An 8,155-nucleotide genomic window follows, 5' to 3' on the forward strand; every position below is an offset into this window, starting at 1 on the left:
ATTCCGGTATTTAACCGCAGAAATTAATCACAAGGGTTTTCGGCTAAGGGGGTGTTGGGGGACTGTGGAGCCTGGGACCAAGGATAGTGACAGAAATTAAATACGCAAAAAAAATGTAAATTCTACTCTGTACGACTCATCTATTCGATTCCCCACGCGAAACCCAACTAGTTAAGCCTCTTCTTCTGATGCCTTAGAGAAAATTCCCTGCGGTTTGATGACGGCACGATCTTCTCAATCTCAAGTTATATTTTCCAGCGGTTTCTCGAATAATCGTACTGAGGTACTATTAGGGCAACACAACGAAGGTTGGGAATCGTAAACATAAAAAAATGCGATATGAGACGGGAGACGGAAAGAACCGAAATAACACGGCTCGGCAGAGATCTAGCTGTACTTATAGCGCTAAACATTACAAAAAAATGACAACAAAAAAAGCAAAAAAACTTCCTCGAGATAGGGGAGCTGTCTAGGCGATTTAGCTAACCATTCCCAACACCACAAAAAGTTTAGAACAAAGGGTTACTCAAAGTAACGCCCTAGTTAGGTTCTTCCTATCTATCTCCGCTCGGCTGGCAACTTAAATCAAAAATTTTTAGCTTTTATTCGGCAAGGGTGTTCTTTACCTAAAGTTCAACAAAAAGAAGATTTTGAACAAAAGAAATACGAAATTAGGAAAAATATACAAAATTACAAAGTGTGGTGGGTTACCCCTCCCCGACTACACCCTCTCATTACGTATTTGATCCAAGTGGATCCTGTGCATCTCCTCCTCGATCTCTCGCGGACCCAATAAGAAGTCCCGTCCAGCGTCCAGCTCGGATCCTCTGACCATTGCCAGGTCAGTACGCCAGAAGCGACTACAGTTCGGGCACTTCGCCATTGTAAAGGCCCTCTGGCCACAGTCGTAGCAAAGCACGATGCCTGATTTGACCTCAGGGCATTGCTGTCGCTTATGCGATGAGCCGGAACTCATGGCTTTGATCGAATTGACGACGGACTACGAAGGGCTGAGCTATCACCTGGACGCGCTTGAAGTGATCCGCGAGAGAGCCAGGTGGGGACAACTCCGCGAGTCCACCTGACGCTTGTGCCCCCTGGGCCTCCACCGCGGGAAGGATTGAGGACTCTCTCTTCATCGGTCGCTCGTCCGACAATGAAGAACGCTCCTCGCCCACTTTTAGGAAATTCTCCCCTTAAGTCCCCGGGGAATCTAGGAGGGTTTCAGAGTCGGTAACCCTGCTGGTCGATGGGCGGGGTTCCGGCGGACAGGGAAGGGATTCCGGACACTCCGGGAGCGACGCAGGCTTCGCACCCACTTGATTCGTGAGGGAGGCCTTGAATTCCCGGTTTTTCCGGACCCAGTATCCTGGGGGCTTGTGAGCATACCCGAGGCGGCAATTATCCGGGACCTCCTTCACGACCGGATCCCAATATACAATCCTATCCTGGAATGAGGGGAGGTAATGTTTTAGAATCCGAGTTACAGGTCATCCTCGGGCACAATGAAAGGTTTCAGGTTCTTTATGCGCTCTTTACCGATAAATCTACCCCTTGTGTCTATGAGTGTGAGTACGACCGGAGATAGTAGGCGCTTGATCGTGAAAGGGCCCTCAAATTTTGGAAACAATTTACACGCAACGTGGTCGACCTTTTTGGATAACTGTCGGTTGGGCCTAATAACTGAATCACCCACCTTGAAATTCCTATCGCGTCTCTTTGCTTTATAATAATTGGCTTGGATCTCATTAGCCCTATCGAGATTTCCACAGATCAAATCTCGTAGGTGGTCTAACCTAGTGATCCTCTGAGACCACTTCTCTGGATGAGGCTCTGTATGTTGTGTGCCCGATTCCAATTCTTTACGCAGTGAACGGTAGGGTAAGGGATTGCAGCCGAAATTTAAGAAAACTAGGGAGACTTTGAGTGTGCCATGGACGACCGTATTATAAGCAAACCTAAACTCGGGTAGCAATAAATCCCAATCCCTATGATTTTCCCTCAGAAAGGAGATGATCATTGTCTTTAGGATGCGGTTCACGCGCTCGGTAAGGTTTGCTTGGGCATCGTACACCGGGTTGGTGGTGTGAACAATCCCGATTTGCTTACACATTTGCCTGAATATTTTATTGGTGAATTCTGTGCCATTATCTGTATGGATTACTTCCGGTGATCCCCAACGAGACACGATTAGGTCTTCGAAAGCCCTTCTCACCGTTGCACCATTGGCCGAGCGAATAGGGAGACACTCCACCCATTTAGTAAATAGGTCTTGGAACACCAAAACATATCGATAACCTGTTCTTGTCTCTCAGAAGCTCAGTTGGTAGAGCATCAGATCGGCGAGCTGATGAACCTGGGCTTATAACTCAGCTGAGCCAGAGAGAATTTTTTCCCAAATTTAGGAATATTCAATAGTTTAATAATATTAATTAAGACCAATAGACAAAAGCAATAACATCTAAAATTACTCCTATATATTAGTCGAAAATTCAACTTTTGGGATCAACATTTTATTGAATTTTGTTGAAAATTTGTCTTATTTGGTAGTAATTTAATCTATTAGTTTAAAAATTCATTTTTTGGTTAAAAATGAAAAAAAAGAAGTTTAAAAGTTGAACTCTTTCCTAATAATTAATTTTTGTGGCTAAGAACTTTTAAAATTGATTAAAAATTCGTATTTTTTGTCAGTAGATTAATCTTTTGAATTATAAATTAAATTTTTTGACTGAAAATTCTTAAATTTTATATGAAATTTCTCTTTTTTGTTAATGAATTAATTATTTTGTATAAAAATTCATCTTTTGGTTGAAAATTCAACAGCTTGGTTTTAAATTTGGACTAATTTCTTTAAAATGCATTTTTTAAATAACGATTCAAAATTTTAGTTAAAAGTTTATCTCTTAGGTTGGAATCTAAATTGTTTTTTCCATTTTTTAAAAATTACTTTGATAATTAAAAATTTACACATTCCATTTTCGGTTAAAAATAGGTCTTTTTTATGTAAAAATTAAAAGTTTGTTTAAATAAGACTATGTTGCTTAACATTAGTTATGTTGTTATTATTAACATTAATTTTGTTGTTGTTATTAACATTAGTTTTTTTGTTGTATTTTGGTCTACATTTGTCTTTCTTGGTATAAAATTAACTTTTTTATCAAAATTTCATATTTTTGTTTCAAAAAGTCAACTTTTTTCTATAGAAAATTTGTCATTTTATCATGAAAGTAAAATAATCTATTGAAAAAATCACTTATTTGGTAGAAATTACGTTTTTTTATTGCTAAAAATTAAATTTTTTTAATTGCAAGTTTAACTATTCCATTTTTGGTTAACAATTTACCTTTCTGAAATTCAAAATTCAAAAATGCCCCGATTAACTGTCAAAAAATGCAATCAGTCCCATTTCAAAACTTACTCTGAATATCCCTTTTTTATTTTAATTGTTTATTTATTACCGAAGTTTATAATTCAGTACACGGTCACGTAGACAATATAGGTATATTGGCAACTTCACTCGCTATAAAAAAATGAGTATAATAGTAAAATCAGGGTTTCACTCAAGATTCACCAAACATGAATATTGATATTTAATTTAATTATTTGAAAGTTCATAAAATTTATGAATTTAGAAAAAAACCAAGTACGCATAGTTCAAAATGTATAAATATAAGTTTTTTTAAATAAAAATAATTATTTCGATGATGTAATTTAATGTCTTCGCTGTTCCAAATCGGTAGCATTGTGAAAAATAGATAAAAACATATAAAAGACTGCCAAGAATAAATTCAAGCATACAAAAAACGAAGAAACTATTTAAGAACATTTTTTTGATAACTTAAATTATACTTTATTACCTTCCTTTATAGTTAAAAGGCATTTTCAAAGGTTTTCAAATAAAATTTGAAAGCTTTTCAATAATTTTGAAATGTTTTAAGTTGGAGAAACGTTCTTAGGATTCTGGACAATTTGAATTATTTGTATGATTTCAAAAAAATATTTTTAACGAAAACTGAAAAAAATTTTATGATACTTTTTAAAATTTCTATAAATAGGACAACTAGCAAAGGAAAAGGGCTTACCTTCGACCGATTAAAGCTAGTCGTTTTCACTACAAGGTTGCTTTGGCCAAGTCTATAATATACTCAAATAAAATAGATTAACTTTCAGAAAATAATGTTTTTATTTGGAAGAATTACATTAGAAGCTTATTAACATTTTTCTTCAAACACATATAACGATTTCCGTGTGCAATAATACCCTTAGGAATGCATCTTTCCTGTTACCGCACATAAAAGAAAAAATATAAATTCTTAAGATGAAGTACGTGAGGTAATGCACGCGCGCGAAATTCTCCCAAAAGTTTGAACTCAGGCCAATTCAAAACGCCATTGTACTTCTCCTAACCTTTTGTCAAAACTTTGTATGCTGTCAATTTCGAGGTAAACCAACTTATATTATACGTATACATCCCACCCCGTGTAGAAATCGCTAAGTTACTCCCCGGGTCCACGCTTGGGCCAGGCCGGGGGCCCCCAGCCTGGTTCTAGCTTGTATTTACTAGTGGATATAGCGCGAGCTGGGCTAGATAGCAGAGCTCCCAATTCTGGTGTTCTTTCGCACTACACATGAGTAGCGTCCACAACAGGATTGGTTACTTTTGTGGACGCGATGCGAACCAAATACATATGAAGTAATCCGAATCGCGAGAATTAAGGAGCGAGAAGCGAGTGTCAATCAGTGTTATGTTTTTGGTATTTTAAATTAAAATACACTTTCGTGATTAGTTTACACTGCTCGTTGATATTTTTTCAATGCAAGGAGAGGGACGTGTATGGGAAGGACATGGTGGATAGTGCTAATGAAGTTTTCCTTTTAGATTTTCCACATCAAATGCTGCCATGCTTGACAATCGATTTGACGTTCTTGATGAAAACCTTTGTTTTTAATTTCTTCAAGTTTATACTGAAAAAGGAGTAACAAGATATGTGATACGCATAAAATGGAAGGTTTCAGAATTGATCAATTTTTTACAGAAGAAAGACACCTTCCTAAAAATAAATAAGCGTGCAAGTTGTGTGTGTTTGCCTATATTTCGAAGAAAATGAGCACACTGAATAAATGAAACATTTCTAAAGTTCACTATTGATCATTTGGGGTCTCCAGTAATATGCGGAACATTTTTAACGTAAGTAAAACATTTAGTTCACAGGTTCACACCGGCGCCGGGATCTAACTTCAAAATTCTAACTTTTCTATATTTCCAATTTCTAAATTTCGGACTAAAAGGCCTTCTTCATAAATTCTTCATACGAATTGTTGAGCTTTTCTGAAAGAAAATTAAAAACTAATATTTTTAGGAAAAGAAGTAGACACAGAGGCATTACTGGTCCTGGGACCGACGAACAATTCTTTAACAGAAAGTCTTATTCCAGCCGATGGAAAACGGGCCATATTTCTAAAAAAACTCAAACAATTTCCATTTGCAAACGCTCATGGTTCTGAAGCTGTAGGTTTTGATTAGTTATACATCTTTTGGTAAGAGCGTTGAATAGGTTTACTTTTATCAAATAGGTTAGAGGATTAAATAACTTACACGACGATGCGGAAAAGCTCTACTTTTTTATTAAAGATAAATAAAAAATTATCTGAGAGAAAAAAACTTTTTCTTTCAAACAATTTAAAAATTTCATTGGATCGACTAAAATATTTGTTTAAATTTACCAAATACTTTGGTTGGATCAACCGTAATATCGAGTATAATCAATCAAACTTTATTAACCAAAGAATTTGGTTCGATGAAACAAATATTTGATGGATCATATAGCAATGAATTTATTTGGTTGATTCAAAAAAATTTTGGTTGCATCCACTAAACTTTTTTCTGAGAGAGCGGAGTGTTATTCATGGGTACGGCACTCAGGCATGTTTTTAAGAAACTTATTGGGATATGAGGGACGGGGCGGTAGAGCTTCAGAGGAGATCCGAGAGAGGGGCGCGAGAGTCGAGTGAATCACTACGCATGAGCAACAGTTGCCTTTGTTTGCCACTCCAACAACAAACAACGAGGTTAATGTGAAAAAAACGAATAGCAAGTTTTCCCAATTTAAACTTCGCACAATTATTTATTTCTCATTTTATACTATTTCCTTAGCAGTTAATAATTAAATTTTTAACAAATGAAGTATTTTTTAAATACGCTTAGGGTTATGAAACTTTTCATACCAAGAGTCGGTAGGTTCATCAATTTCATTCAACTTTTAGTTAAGAGTAGATCCACGAGGGCGCGCCTATCAGAGTTTAAGTTACCCCCGTAATTTACCCTGAATGGCGTACCCATGGCGTTATTAAAGAGAGCGCCATTGAAGTGTTATATTCAGGAGCATTGGTACGGCACTCAGCGTAAGTGACTGGCGCAACTCAGACTCTGATGAGTGCGCCCTCGTGGATTTCTTGTTAACTAAAAGTTGAATGAAATTGAGGAACCTACCGACCCCTACTACGAAAAGTTTCATAACCCTGAGCGTATTTAAAAAATACTTAATTTGTTAAAAAGTTAATTAGGAAAACTTGCTATTCGTTTTTTCACATTAACCTTGTTGTTCGTTGCTGAAGTGGTAAACAAAGGCAACTGTTGCACATGCGTAGTGATTGACTAAACTCACTACACTACGTTGAACTCCCGCTCATGCACAACGACTGCTTTTACCGCGATCCTGATTGGTTTAGCTTAAATTTTGTTAACTCTAAAACCAAAAATTCAACTCATTTTTGAAAAAGGAATTTCCGACTTATTTTTGTTATTTTGATACAGCCATCTAAGTCCGGACACTTGAGTCTGGGACTCCCTGTATAGGATGATTCAGAAGGTTATAAGGAATACTTCTAGCAACACAACTCACTTAAAAAACATATGTGGATGAGACTTTTCAATGTTGGAAAACAGCATAGTATAGCTAGGTGGCTTAAGGGACACTTCATGCGCTAAATCCGTGTATGTAGATTAATTTACGGTATTTTAAAAATATTTCTTCCTTGAGTGCCTTTTAAAAAATATTCATCATTCTGCGTTCAACAGTTTGGCATCCGTCTTTTTAAATAACATTGCCTAGGTGAAACTTCAACTCTAATTAATATTATAGAATGCCAAAAATTAAAGTTCGTTTTTTAAGAGATTCTTTTAGAAGCTTCGTGAAAACCTATCGTTCTCTGATACGCGAATATTCACCTTCCGGGAACTTTCCGGAAACATTTTTCTGAATTTTATTAATTTTCCATTGGAATGTTTTACGAATATACAGGGACATTTTTTTGATGGTGACTCTACAGCGGTTAGGTATCACTATCTACTCATAAAAAATTGCTGGCACCTATTTTATTTACTAATGTGTTTGCGAACCCGCCTAGAAATACTACTAAGTGGTCGTGCACCAATTACCTAACGCTTTTTTAGACAGGCAGAGCATTAATGGTTTGTTACGGTAACGTTATGAAGAGAGAGGGAAGGCTTTTTGATTTTTTACTAAATGGAATGAATAATTTTGAAATAAAAAAGTTCTTTTACGTATGTAAAATAAATGAAAATAGGATTTGTGAATGAATAGCAAATTTTTCTATTATTCGTGAAAAGAAAATAATAATAAGTAAATAACGTTCTAAATAATTTTATCACACATTTAAAATAATTTAATAGAACCCAAATAGTATATATGCTATACGTTACGTTATTTCTAAAGATAGAGAGGGTAAAATGCAATTGTTACGGTACCGTTACAAATAGAGAGACAGGGTATCAAAAATTGAAAATTTAGCGTTATGTAATTGATGAACGGTCTCTATTTTTGGACAATGTGGAAATCATTAATGTATGTAAATAGTAGCCAAATAATATGATATAAATATTCTCCAAATTCTGATAAAATTTTATATTTTAAAATAAAATTAATATTATATTGCGTCAAACTTAGAGCTCACATTAAGAAAAACCATGCAGGTACTGAGAAGAAGGGTGATCTTCATTTTTCCTTGATTGGGCCAATGATTGGGATCTCAAAAGTGAATTTTAAATAATTGAGTCATACATAACATGTTCTGGTATAATTACTCTATCATGAACGAAGCACGACTGATTACAGAGCTGTACCTACTTTATAAA

Source organism: Belonocnema kinseyi, chromosome 1 (assembly GCF_010883055.1).
Source record: "Belonocnema kinseyi isolate 2016_QV_RU_SX_M_011 chromosome 1, B_treatae_v1, whole genome shotgun sequence".
NCBI classification, from domain to species: Eukaryota; Metazoa; Arthropoda; class Insecta; order Hymenoptera; family Cynipidae; genus Belonocnema; species Belonocnema kinseyi.